This window comes from Onychostoma macrolepis, chromosome 04, assembly GCF_012432095.1.
Source record: "Onychostoma macrolepis isolate SWU-2019 chromosome 04, ASM1243209v1, whole genome shotgun sequence".
Lineage (NCBI taxonomy): Eukaryota > Metazoa > Chordata > Actinopteri > Cypriniformes > Cyprinidae > Onychostoma > Onychostoma macrolepis.
The window spans coordinates 25,231,889-25,246,868 of record NC_081158.1 but is presented as its reverse complement, the minus strand read 5'-3'; the positions used below and the strand labels follow the sequence as shown (position 1 = coordinate 25,246,868).

Here is a 14,980-nt window from a genome sequence, read left to right as displayed (position 1 = left end):
CAAGGACTCAAACCATTATGTGTCATTTCAGAGGCTTTAAATCCTCCTTTTCTTCATTAGACATTCATCCAGATTACAAAAGAAGAGCAAGCAGCCCAACAGAAGACACAGATTATCAAGCACACACAACTGTGTAGAAATACACTGATGTGAGGACAAAACAAGTCTGTCTGACTTCTACATTAAACACTTAATTCCTTAAGGCATTATCAAAGCTGGACCAAACATCAACACCAATAATGGCATTAAACAACAAACACAAAAAATGGATATGAATTTAACACTTTTACACAACATTGCTAACTTTGAATTAAAATAAACAAGTCAGTAGTCAAATACCGGCTAATTACTTAGCCACACTGATATACTGGTCTATCGCCACTCTTGGAAAAGTAGCTAAACAAGGGGTTTCCAGTCATCAATGCCTGCTTAACCAACCAGATCCTAACCAAGTGTATCTTTCAAACTCCCAAATGCTCCCAAAAAGCATTTAGACAAGACAAGCAGAGTTTGTAGACAAATCAGGTCTTTCCTCTTTCACCCAAAGGTCTACTATTCATGAGTCTCAACGCGTTCCACACATTCCCTCATTCTCTCTTCACTTCCACATATAAGATGCGGGCAGCTAAAATCATATCCTTGGTCAGTCACACCACATTAGACCGGCACACTGAAACTTTTATGTGCTCTCAACTGGCTTTTCTATGTTCTTTCTCTCTGCTCACCCTGTGAACCTTTTTTTTTTCTTCTCCACACTACTTGATTAGTTTTCAATGGCATTCATGAGAGGTCACCTCTCAGTGTTTAAGAGGAAGTCTTATTTATGATCCCAACACTTGCTGTGAGACAAATGCACAGTTCAGCACCTTAAATCAAAATGTTAGCCACTTCCACAGCAAATATATTCAGCACACCAGTGTTTCAGAGCAGTGCTGCTGAATCTGCAGCATTACAGCAAAAATATGTATTTTAGCTGAGCTGTAATCTTATGAATTGCATGTGATATGAGAAAGACTTGCCAATGTGAAATATTGCCAATAAATTGGTCCAAAAATATATATATAAAAAAAAAAAATTATATATACACATTTAAATCTATTAAATTAAAATTACAAAATGTAAAAAAAAAAAAAATTATATTCTCTGCAACCAATGCACAACATACACAAGAATTGACAGTGCTGACATTTAACTGCATACACACAAAACGAAACATGCCTTCATAGCGTACACACATGAGCAGCAGCAGTGAGGGACAGCAGTGGTGGGGGTTGATGGGGGTGTGGGTTTGATTTCTCACCCAGACTGAAGGCTTTTCCCTTCAGCTTTCCTCAAAGCAATCCTGGGGCGTTTCAGAGGCACTGATGCAGGTAATAAATCAGAGATCATAAAAGTTCATTTCCCACACAGCAGAGTCTCTAATACAGTGCTGATGTGTGCTGGGCCAGCCGGAGGTGGGGTCTGACTGTCATCACTGCACGCCACATATCATCAACTAAAAGGAAGGATGGCTAGAGGTTTCAGCTGACTTGAGCTTAGTTTTGTCTTCAATAATGAATGTGACTAGATGGCAACAGCTGGCCCTAGATCAGTAACTGAACAGCTTCCTAGCTTTTTTCCTTTATATGGAACCAACAGTTTTCGCCCAAAGGCAAACTGCATAGTCAAAGTGAGCTGAATAACGATGTATGAAGGGCAAGCATGTAAAAAATAAAGCCAGATATGATCTCTGAAAACAACAGCCAACATAGTCCATATTATGAAAGATGTGGGAGACATTCACATTCATTTTGTAAACACTTATCCAAAGCAGGGTATGTATAACCTTGGCGTTGTTAGTGCCATGCTTTACAAGATGAACTGGAGATGAACCCATCTAGCACTGCTTTACATACGGTATTAATACTCAATCTCATCCAGTACAGTGTTGGATGAACTGGACCTGCAAGATTAACTTCTTAGACATGAATGCCTGATAATCACAAGCTTAGAACTGATTATTATAAACCATTAAACTGTGTTTTTAATGTGTGTGTGTGTGTGTGTGTGTGTGTGTGTGTGTGTGTGTGTTTTTGTGACAAATGAGGACATAAATTTGTATAATGACAAGGGTATGACATAGGTATTACAAGGAGGTGATGACTTTTCAGGACATTACCCCATGTCCCCACTTTTCAAAATGCTTATAAATCACACAGAATGGTGTATTGAAAATCTGAAATAGCACAATAGCACACAGTTTGTACTGTATAAAAACCGTTAAGCCTATGAGATGTCCCCACTGTTCACAAAAACAAACGGGGGCAATCTTGGGATTGGGGCCCTGATATACACGACTGGACTCAACACTGCTAATCCAACTTATACCCTCCCATTCTCCACACACACATACACACACACACACACACATTCATCTCAGTGTTCCTTAAGTGGAATCTTGGAGGCTTTCCTCTAGTTATTCTCCATTCAAAAGAGTCTCAGAACTCCCAATTTATATTACAAAAATCCATTTGGGACATGTCTTGTCATTCACCACATTTATTTTGTGTGCGTGCGTGTGTGTGTGTGTGTGTGTGTGTCCAGGTCTATTTCGCAGACCTTCCCTAAAAGTACGTACATGAAATGTGGGAAAAACTCCATTTGGAGAATTGCATCAAGAACAATAACTATATCTGCATCCACACTAAGACAACGTTCGGTTTATTAAAGTGCGCTGCAGTTTTGTCGTCTGTGGGTTCAATGTTTTTAATCATTCATCATTCTTAAAGTAATTCCAACAATATCATTCCCCTGCGTCGTTATCATTATAGCTGTGGTGTGGACTTCCCTGCTCTCATAGAATTAGAATGATTATTAAAACTTTAAAGTTAAAATTATCATTAAAGTTATCGTCCTAGGGGTGAATGGCCCTTAAGACTGGACATAAGCCCTGGCCATAAACCATGAAGCCTCTTTCCTCTTGTTGGCAGTGATCTGATGAGAGTGGACATACTTTAGGAACCTGACCGCTGAATTCTAACAACTTATACAGCAATAAGACCCTGTCAGTAGCTTTTCCTTAAAAGCTAGCATTCTGAAGGCAGATGTGTACAGATTCAAAGCCTAAAATAAATCACTGCCCCACTGAAGTCAATTGAACACACTGGAACAGCTTGGGAACACATTGTAATATCCAGCAAGGCTGCAAAGCACAGTTTTAAAGAATCTGTCAGCTCCGCCTCTGTTCTAAGAGAAAACCCATTTTCTTACAGGCTCACACAATTGATAAATCACCGCCTCAACATTAACTGTGAGACCAAAGGGAAGAACGGACAGAAGGAGAGAGAATAGAGATGGAAACGGTTTTCCAAAAGGTCACAAGAAAAGCAACTAAAATTGTGCCTCTAGCAAATCAAATATCATATAACATTAGCAACACAACAGTTGACAAAGTCAGCCAGTATAATAAGGCAGCGGAGAGTTTACAAGAACAAGGGGACAATTTTTGCTTGCATGGAATTTTATAGGATTTCTCCCCCCCATGCAAAACAAATTGATTTACCTTGTATTTCAAGACTGTTTATATTAGCGTGATTGTGATAATTACAGCTGGTTTTCGAGGAATCATGCTGAGAGTCAAGTCAATATCTGCTTATGTCTTATGAAGTCTTATGAAGTTATTCTAATAACACATTATTCAGACAACCATAGCTGTTAAATTACTGATAAGAATGAGTTCAAGAAATGACTCACTCATTTAGAGGCATTTTGGAGGACTTCCATTTAAAGTGTATGAGTCATCAATAAACAGAGTGTGTGCGCTCTCTCTCTCCCACTCTCATTCCTTTACTTCCCTCTCCAAGGCTCTACGGTACAGATGCATCCATAAAGGCAAAAGCAACGCAATGCCACAAAACCCATCACTGTTTCCTGGTCAAACTGACGTTCAATACCACCATTCAAGTGCAGATAACAAGACATCTGCATGAGCACACAAACACACACACACACAAGCATATAGCGTGAGTAAAGATGTCACATTGGTAATGGCCTGGAGGCAAACCGTCATGGGTGTCGTATGTAGAGATAATGAAGAACAAGAGGCACACAGAAGCTTCTTTGATGAGGGCTAACCATGATGTGCTCACTTCCACATCCATATGCGTGCGAGTAGACAGATGAGCTATTGTCCACCGCTGGTAGATTACACACCACTCGAGCGTCGCAAGTGGCTACAAAAACATATGCAGATGACTCTCATCAATATGCATTTTATACAAATCAAAATGTAAATGTGGTCTGTGGTTGCCAGCGGAATCGCTAGCTGAACTTTCTGCCACAACTTTTGTCGTTGAATGAGCGGCGGGTGCCGCTGCACCCAGCTTTCTGCGCCTGGCCTGACGCCTGCACTCTTCTCCTCCTCGTCTGCGTGCAGGAGTCGGGACAGGAAGATAGCACTCCATTCTGTTTTCTATTTACCTTCCTCCTTCCCTCTGTTTGTCAGAGCCCTTGGCATAAACACACAAGGCTGCTTTCGAGTCCTTTCAGCAGGGGCTCCTGTGGTTTGGGATGAAGGAAACGTAATCCATTCCTCTTTTCTTTCCCTCTCCGCAGTTGGTCAGGCTGTTTAGTTTGATTTTCTACATGCTTAACCGCGTCACATTTCTTGTGCGAGTGAATCCGACGGGTCTTGGTGAGCATGCATGACCGCTCCCCAGAAGCTAAATCACAGTGACACTGGAAAAGTGGAAATAACCTGTGTGTTTACCACATTTACCTTCCTTTTTACTCTAAGAGGATGTTCCATCCCATGGCACTGCGGTGACATGAATCGCTCTGACAAGATTCTAATATCACCTTCATTCATGTTAGCTGCGCCAAATAAGACAACTTGTGAAGCGCGTCCAATGAGAGCTTGAAAACACTTATCTTGAAGGCGCTGGAAGAATGTGGGATGCCAAGGGCACAAAACGCTGGTGGGGAGGATCATGCAACAGCTTTAATTTCTTGTCTGCATCCATGAAATGTTTGGAAATACAACATTCATAATCCTGGAAAACATATCGACTCCTATAAAGGAGGAATAAGGCTTAATACTCAACTCAGCATTCAGTGTCCGATTCCATTCCATGAACCAAGCTGATTTATGAGACAAGTTTGGTCATTCCCGCTTGCATTTTATCAATGCTCATGATGACAGACTCACTGGCGCCCTCTAGCCCACACTGCAGTTGTGATTTGTATGTGTAATGTCTGCATGTGGGGAGGTACATTAAGAGGGATAATGGAGCTAAAAAGTCATGTTTCCATGGGAACACTTATAGATGTGTGAGTGGGTGGCAGAGGGACTGAAGCTCAGTGATACAACGGAGATGCTTAATGCACAGAACACTGAGAAAGAAACCCACATACACAATGACAGACTGACTACACGAATGCAACTGCAGACAAACACACTGCTAAGCTTCAATGCATCTGTTATATAGTATAGACATTCTCAACATGGTTGCAATACGCTGAATGGATGCACCTGCAGAAGTCAAGACAGCGAAAAACATGTTAGTTTGTCTGGTCCAATGCTTACTGTCAAGGGGAATTAAACCCAACCTTGGCAACCCAGAATGCATAACGTCAAAGGCAGATACACCACGGTCTATCTCCCAGACAAACACTAAACAGACTGAAACCAAAGTCAAAAGGAAGTTGACTCACTTCAAAACGAGAGTATGTTTCAATGTCCTAACAGCAAAGGACAAGTGCATCATTAGAGAATCCTAAAGTTTTCATGAGTGAATATTAATGGCAAAATAGAAATGTTGCTGACATCCTAAACACAACTGATAAATTAAAAAAGCATATTGAAAACCAGTATGACCTTCTTGCTTCATCTTTTCTCTCTCTTTGCAAGAATGAGAAATCTTGCTTAAAACAGGTTTGCTGACACTGACGCCACTTTAAAACTGAGACTTAGGGTGCTTTCACACTTGGTTCGATTGCCTGGTCCGAACCCGAGTTCGATTGCTACCCCCTCCCCCTGCCCCCGCTGGACTGAGTTCATATTTTATTTGGATCCGAACCGCAGTTCGTTTGCGTCATCAAGCCAGCAGCTGTTTACCCCATTGCTTAGTAACGACGGCGCAGGAAAAGGCAGCAAAATGCATAGTTGCTATCTTTATTTTTATATATTTATGTTTTTAAACCATTGGTTTTGTTTCCAAAGCTTCAGTACATAATGGCACTTACGTCTGTCTTACTAATGTACTGCAGATGCTCTAAAGAACGCTGAAGGTGAACAGAAATGAGATATTCATTAATGTCATTAATAGCAGTTCACTTCCGTAATTTGGTACGATTGCATTCAAATCAGCAGCGAACCGTACCGGAGTTCACATGAACCGAACCCCAGACCACCCTTTTTAAGTGGACTCTGGTACGGTTCGCGGGTGCGCACCAGAGTTCAGAAGACAGCGTTCACATCATCCAAACGAACCGAACTCTGACGTCAATCAAAACCCGGGTGTGCACCAAAAGTGCTAGTGTGAAAGCACCCTTAAGGTGGACGTTTTAAACAGTGAGTTCACCTACAAAAGGAACAAGATACGTATGCCTGTCTGAAGGTTTCAAATCATTTCATGCATCTGAAACAAAACTAATTTATTACCTGTCACGCATGGCTTAGCAGAGGCAAATATAAAAGCCAGCATAGAGGGATGTTTTCAACATAATCCTCCTGACCTAACCCATGGGAAGATCTGCACCAGAAATACTCTGTTCTGCTCTCTTTCCTCGGGTATATTACTGAAACTACATGGAAAGGTCACATCACCAAGTTCATCATAACAATGTTCCAAATTTGGAACAACCTAAATCCCAGTTCACAATGACACTGTACTGATAGCTGCTAGTAGCATTCCAGCCATCGGATGGCTTTTGAAAATCTGATCATAAATTAGACAGATCACCAATTTGAAAAGGCACCAACATTCTTGTTGCTAAAAATGAAATGCAAAGAAAACACTTGTATACACTGAAAATTGCAGCAGTACATAATGTTTCATCATGAACAAAATAAACTATCATCAGTGAATAAAATCATTTAGAATGTAGACAACATCTGACAATGTTTTCAAGAAACTCTCATTGAAAACCAATGACTTACGGATGTTTTCTGCCCCAAAAATGTCAGAAGTGTGAACAGGGTTTAAGGTTCAGTGCACAATGGTGTTATTTCACGGATTTGAACATCTAACTTTTGATTTACTAGCCCAGATTTTTAGCCACTAAGCTAAGATCACAATGCATGTGTATAAAGTCTAACATTGAACTTTAAACACTTAACACCACAAAAACGTCAAATTCAAATCTTTCTCTTGCTACATTTCCATCAATAGATAATCAGCACCACACAAATGAGGTGCTAGTGAAATTTACACATACAACCTACAGCAACATACTGTAAACAAGGCTTAAGTTGTTTAAAAAAAAGGACAGCATTTTTTTTTTTAAAGCAGATATACGCAAAGACAGATAGCCTGTGGTTTCGTAATGGGACTCACGTGTGCGACAGTGGTGACAGGAAGAGGAGTTTCTCACTGGAGGAAATCACTCTCTCCTCATTATCCACATAGATACACGTGCTCACGTACTCACCAGCACGCACACGCGGTGGGACATGGGGACCCACAGCAGGAGTCTATTCTGAAGATGTCACAAGCACACAGAACTGTCACTCGCAATTCACACATTTACCTACAGACAATCCCATCCATTCGCACACAGAACCACACATAACACGAGCATATGTGCATATGCATGAACAGATCTGCAATACGAAACTCTCTCTACATTCCTAACAAATATTTACTGCACAAATAAACTTTGTACTCTGCCAAGGCACAAAACACTTTCCAGGTACAAGGTCAATTTACTTCCCAAAGAAGCACTGCATGTTAAATACCCAGGACAAAAATCAAGGACGCGTGTTTGTTGCTAAGCTAACATGAATAGTGGAACTATAAGTCGTAAAAACTGTTGTAGTAACCCGGTCATAACAGAAGGGTTAGGTACATGGTTCATTTGTTCCACCGCACACACGCAAACACGTTTTCAACAGGCCGGTAGAGGGAAACAGTCGAGCAGAGTCTCATTAAGCACAACAAGATTACAAAAATTGATTTTTCTTCCTCTTAGATTCCTGTTGGCTATTGGGTCTTACCGAGCTGTTCAAATAGCACAGATCTTTAGTCAAAGCTCATCCAATTCAAGATCATTTTCCTAAAGTCAACTCATCAAGCTGCTAATTAATTGGGTTATAGGTAAAGATATACACATTCTCACAGTATACAGAACAGCAAATGTATAAACTCCATAGAAGAGCTAACCAATGTCAAGTCATTGTCCCAGAGAAGCTTTACGGAAAATCAAGATGATGACGTTTATAATACCTTCATGCCTTACAGGCAGTGATGGGAATAACGGCGTTATAAATAAACGGCGTTACTAACGGCGTTATTTTTTTCAGTAACGAGTAATCAAACGAATTACTGTTTCCCCGTTACAACGCCGCTACCGTTACTGACAATAAAATGTGGCGTTACTATATTATATTATTAGAATTAAATTTTTCAGTTCATCTGAATGGATGCGCAGTGTAGCTGTATTTGACGTACCATAAACTCTAGTGTGAAGGCGCACAACTCGCCTCGCTTTCTCTCACATACAGGCACGCAAAGAAAGACACAGAGCAAGAGAGTATTTCATAACATGTAGGATTGACGCACTACATATAAACAATATTCTTTGTTGTATTTTCCTGTCAAAATAACAGAGTTCCTTTGGAATTCTTCAGCTTTTAAGAACTGCTGGGTTCTCTGGTAGTGGGCGGAACTAATGCGCAAACGACAATCTCATTGGCTGGCGCTCACCTATTATCGTCCCTGTTTTGATTTCAGCAAATCAATTCGAGCGAACGCAGACAACGTGATTAATATTCATGAACCCAGCAGCTCATTAATCCTTAGTGCGTTTTATATTGACAACAAATATGCATTCATACTTGGTTATTCTAATTACTAAAGTTCTATCATCATATAATATTAAATTATCATAATATTATATTATAATGCTTGACTGACTGATACTAAGTGTCAGCAGATAAATAGTGTAGATTAATGTACAATGTTTTATAATAATAATAATTTATTCTTTTTAGTGTCCATTTCATTAATTTAACATTTAATATTGGGGGCATCCAAAGTTATTTGACATTTGAACATTTTTAAAAAAGTAACGCAATAGTTACTTTCCCTGGTAATTAGTTACTTTTATAATGATGTAACTCAGTTACTAACTCAATTACTATTTGTGAGAAGTAACTAGTAACTATAACTAATTACTTTTTTAAAGTAACGTGCCCAACACTGCTTATAGGTGCATTTAGGTGATTATAGTTGGGCAATAATATAATTTACATTTGTGACCCTGGACCACAAAACCAGTCTTAAGTCGCTGGGGTATATTTGTAACAATAGCCAAAAATATACTGTATGGGTCAAAATTATCAATTTTTCTTTTATGCCAAAAATCATTAGGATATTAAGTAAAGATCATGTTCCATGAAGATATTTTGTAAATTTCCTACCGTAAATATATCAAAACCTAATTTTTGATCAGTAATATGCATTGCTAAGAACTTCATTTGGACAACTTTAAAGGCAATTTTCTCAATATTTAGATTTTTTTGCACCCTCAGATTGCAGATTTTCAAATAGTTGTTAAATATTGTCCTATCCAAAAAAATCATACATCAATGGAAAGCTTATTTATTCAGCTTTCAGGTGACGTATAATTTTTTTTAAATGACCCTTATGACTGGTTGTGTCAATACAAGCAATAAAGCTGTTGAGAAATGCCATATAGTATATATCGTCATATGAGAATATATGCAGATGAAGTTAAACATACTTGTATATCAAATTTTATGTAAGGAGCTTAGCAACATAAGTCAAGTAGTAGAGATGTGCTATATAGAATATATGGCTGTACTTGAGTGTAATACTGTAATGACAAAGTTGGATATAACACTTTATTAATTAGAAGATGCCATTATATTGCCAATATTCTCACCATAACTGCGTCAATGAGATATCAAAACAGAGCAATAGCCAAACTCAAATACAGATGCTGTTGTCTTGGAGAGCAAAAGCAAAACTTAAACCTGATTGGCTGGTACAGCCAATCTGCAACCTATAAGATCAGAGGGGGCGGCTCTTCTTTGGAAGAGCGGACAGAGAGAGTCATTCACCAGTTCCCAAACCAGTCATTCAGCCTCATGTCAACTGCTCCGAGTTCATACTGAAGAGTGAACACACTCTATTACAGTCCAGTGGACTCTCATCCTAACAGCTATATTTCTAATATTTTATTAAGTCTCACTCTCATATCATTAATAATAGCATGTTGACATTCAATGTATTCCATTCTATCTATTCTAAGTTTATCTCTAACTTTGGCCAAGAAGAGAAAGATTTTGAAAAATGTCAGCATTATATTCATCCTTGCTGATAGCACTGTGTTTAAGGTCTCTGAAAGCTCTCTGGGGCAGAGAGACAAGCAGACTGTCACGCGTTCAAGGCTGAGACGTCACTGGAACGCACTGAAATGATTAAGTTTCGTGTTTTATCACAGTCTGATAGTACTTGCTGTTTCTCCTTGAAACTCAGGGGCACTCTGACTGCAAAAGTACGCACTGAGTGCTTAACATTCATCCACACCTACACTTTTAACAAACGGATTAATTTTTTTTTGAAAAACAGCCATATTGTTGCATGCAAATGCACACACATACTGGCATTCACCTATAGCTTTACTCTATTAAAAAGCAAGCCATAATTGGCCACATGCAGACACAATGTACACTCACAGTACAAAAGCCTTGTTTCTTATCAGCCTCTAAAGAGAACAAATTCTACTCAGTTCACAAAAGCTTAAATACTTCATTAACACAATCTTCATGAATTCATATAGGCAAAAACCTCCAGATACAGTCAGCGGCTGTGAACACTGTGAATAGAATCCTTACTGAAATACCACTCACCACAAGCGTGTGAACTCCTCTGATTACTTTAGATTCCAGTACAAACCCCACAGACTCACACTCTCAGCCGACAAAAGATGAGTGTAACAAAACAGTTCATGTTTAAGTCAGCGAAAATCTGCCAATTACAGGGTTGGCAAACAGCAGTGATGTGTTACTGAAGATGATGCTCATTTCCACAGCTGTGAGGGCAGAGGACTGGTGACGTGTCCACCGGACAAACTGAACATCAGAAACATGCCTTAGATGTGTCCTCAGCTGATCTATGCTGCATTGAGGCAGCCATAAGGGTTTGCAGATGCGTTGCTTTGAAACACAAAACAATGGCTCAAATGGAAATGGTCAGCGGCTCCCTCAGAGAACAGGAGTCATGACATTACCGCAGCTGCCCCTGATTTCACATGTAAATTAGGGAAAACTCTTGACCCACCCATAATTGCAACTGTGTATGTAAATAGACCAGTATAAACAATGCAGATACGATAGATAGATAGATAGATAGATAGATAGATAGATAGATAGATAGATAGATAGATAGATAGATAGATGCGCTTAAAACGGACCTCTATGTTTTGATGACCATGATGAAATGACTATAAATTACGCACGATAACAGACAACCACTGTGTCAAACTCACAGTGTATGAACATAACAGGGTAATAGCCAGTAATGCTGAGGGTAAAATCTCACGTATGATAGCCGCTCATTCTCCACCCTGCGCCGTCAGGTAAAGCGCGCACGCTGAGATGAAGCGCTCACGCACGCGGCTCAGAGAGCAAGTTGCGCTCTCTAGTTTACGCTCTCGCGGCACAGTCGCGTGCCTGTAACGGGCTCTTTTGGCTGAAGACTTTTAACAGTCTCATGCGCGCTGTTTGTAGCGTTTCATCTCTGGCCAGCCATAAAGAGGGTTTCCAAAACAGCGCTTTTGCGGTGAAACATGTGCGTAAAACGAATATCATGCGAACTGCGTCAGCTCCACTTTGTATTATAAATCACGTCTTGTATAATGAGACAAACTGAACAACATACCCTAATCTAAACGCGTTAAGTCTTATAAACATAGCTCAGCCAACACTGAAAATTGTGTCATTTAAGCCTTCTCAACTTCATGTTGTTCCGAACATATATGACTTTCTTATGATGTTAAGATATGATGTTAAGGCACAATATTAGTGACTGACAGCCTTAGCCACCATACGGTGAAAGTGAACTGGCTGTATGCCCAACATCTGCTTACCAGAAAGTAACGTTAAAAAGGTTTAGAACAACATGAGGTTAAGCAAACGATGACAGAATTATGATTTTTGGGTGAACTATCCCTTTAAGAGTCGTATGCGCTTGTGCGCTTTTCATAAAGCGTTACACGTTTTAAATTAGCAGTTTAAAACAGTCTCCATATGCTGTTCTCAGTTTTAAATGTAAACGCTCCAGAGAGTAAAATATCGCACAATTCTGTAACGCGCGGGTGCGGATGCTGCATTGCCCTCCTCACAGCACGCCCTTATACTACATAGCAGGTAACACGCCTCGCTTACCTGCTCAAATAACCTTTCCCATGCGTTATTCCGTTAAATAACAAGTTCAAGATGTAAAACGCCAATCCCGTTACACGGTTGTCCCGTGTCAAGCGCTTACCTGTTCTCGCTGCGGATTTCACCTCACCGCCGCAGTCGCGCTCACACTGCGGATGATGGGCACCTTCACAGGAATCCCAACTCACTTACTCCACAAATACAGCCACAAATAAAACACTCGATTTGGTGGCTTTCGCGTATCACCGACACTTAATGCTATCGAAAAGATCCTCCGCGTTTAATTTCCCAAGGAAGAAACGACAGACGAGCTGCAGAATCCCATCAACGACTAAGCTGAAGCGCTGGTGACCGTTAAAACTGCCGCTCGAGCTATAGTTTCCATCATGACGCGCTGACTGACAGAATTTAAAGCGCGCTAAAACGGCAACCGGAATCCCGTGAGCAGCAGTTGAGCAAGCGAGCGAACGCGCGCTGCGGTCAGAGCGGCTGTTTCGGAGTTTGCTGGTTCGCAGCTGACTCCCAAGTACCAGAGTAGAGGCGTGAGTCAGTGGCTTTCTGCTGAGACGCAGCGACTGTCTTGTTTTACAAACCCTCCTGACTCGCCCGCAGTGACATCCCGAATCTGGCTGCTGATTGGGCTAATTGTAAAATCTCATTGGCTGCAATCAGCGCGCGCGGCTGGCATGAATGAGGCATATGCTGCACCCCAATGTCTTTTAATGTGTCTATAATGCATGCATTACACTGTGGAACGCTGGGGGACACGGGTGAATGTAATATTGCGGACAGAATGGTTTACGGATTTGAATATCTAATCGACAAGATGATTTGGAGATTAGGATGTAAACATGTAATACAAACATCATGTCAGGAGATTAGCTTTACACTAATTTATTTACGCTCATTATTTTATTCATCAGAGATTAATCAAAATAAATAGATTCGTAAATAAAACAAGCCAAGTGAGGAGAACGTGCAAATGTCAATTAATAGGATATTAAAACATATTAAACATATTTCATAAAATCGCATTGCAGACTTGAAAACATAGTCCAGCCGGTTTATGATTTTTGCTCACGTGCATTACTTTTATAACCAATAATCTGACAAACTTTTTCACCTTCCTGTATATGAAATATACTGGTTGGCATCATGGTATGTATGCTTGATTCACTGCAATATTCCTGAACGCAAAGCTCTCAAAACACTGCATCACAGCTCCACCTGCAGGCCCATACAGTACTGCATCCATGTTCCATCTGCTACCCCGCCACAGACAGACCCTCATGCAATGGACCACAGTCCTGGTCCTGAAGGACTCCACTATACATTTTGGATGTCTCTCTTATTTGAAACAATGAGCTAATGAGTTGTGAGTGTGTTTGATATGAAAGAAATGCAAAATGGCACCATCCATTTATAACTAAAGACAATAACCTTCCTTAATGTCTTTTGTTCATTCCTAAAGACAGCATTCGGCTCAGATCTTGAGGAATCTGATACTCGTTTGTTTGTACAATGCTGAAATGTAAACCAGGCTTGTGTTCTTCTTTAATGTAAACCCTTCACCCCAGTTGTTTTTTAAACATTTAAATAGTTTTTTTTTTCAAATTGTTTGGCTTAATAGGCTTGTTTAACAAAACAGATTTACTAGCACCCCGTGAGTCATTTCCTAAATTCAGTGCACAAGGTGAGCAGTATTTGCTCAGATGCTTGCATGTGTTGATGACCCATGGGAATATTCGGAAACTCCCTCCAGTGCATGGAGTATTTGGGAAGGACGAACTAATAAACTGTTTAAAAGGCACCAGTGGAGGTGTTTTGGGCTGATGTTAAGGATTTAGTGTTTAAATGTTTAACATATAATTACTTGGGGATAGTGAAGATGCTCTGGTCATCCAATGGGTCGATTCTTTCCAATTATCCAATTTAAATAAATGAATAGTTGAAGAAAATAGTACATCTTAATGAGTTAGCATGGCCTTGTGCATGTTTTGCATGCACTGTGAAAAACAGCAAATAGATTTTAGGACATTTAAATTCAAGCAAACAGAGGAATCAATCTTAAACGACCAATAATCAATACACACGTCTTTGGTATAATGATGATAAATGCTCAAGATGTGCTGACCTAAATTGATACAGTTCTTTTTTTTTTTTTTTTTGCTTATTAATAATACATTATTAAACTGCAATATTACACTAATAATATATTAACTGCAAACAATTATATATATATGTGTGTGTGTGTGTGTATTTTCATTTACATTTAGTCATTTAGCAGACGCTTTTATCCAAAGCGATTTACAAATGAGGACAATGAAAGCAATCAAAATCAACAAAAGAGCAATGATATGCAAGTGCTATAAC

The 14,980-nt window shown here is 39.8% G+C and overlaps 1 protein-coding gene across 1 annotated transcript in view; it reads right to left on the bottom strand.

The window, feature by feature from the left end:
• plxna4 (plexin A4) overlaps positions 1–13,209 on the bottom strand; it is a 220,393-nt gene extending 207,184 nt beyond the window's left edge. Inside the window, 1 exon segment of the mRNA XM_058773276.1 lies at positions 12,711–13,209. The gene's annotated coding sequence lies outside the window, so the exon portion shown is untranslated.
• Positions 13,210–14,980: the final 1,771 nt, after the last annotated feature.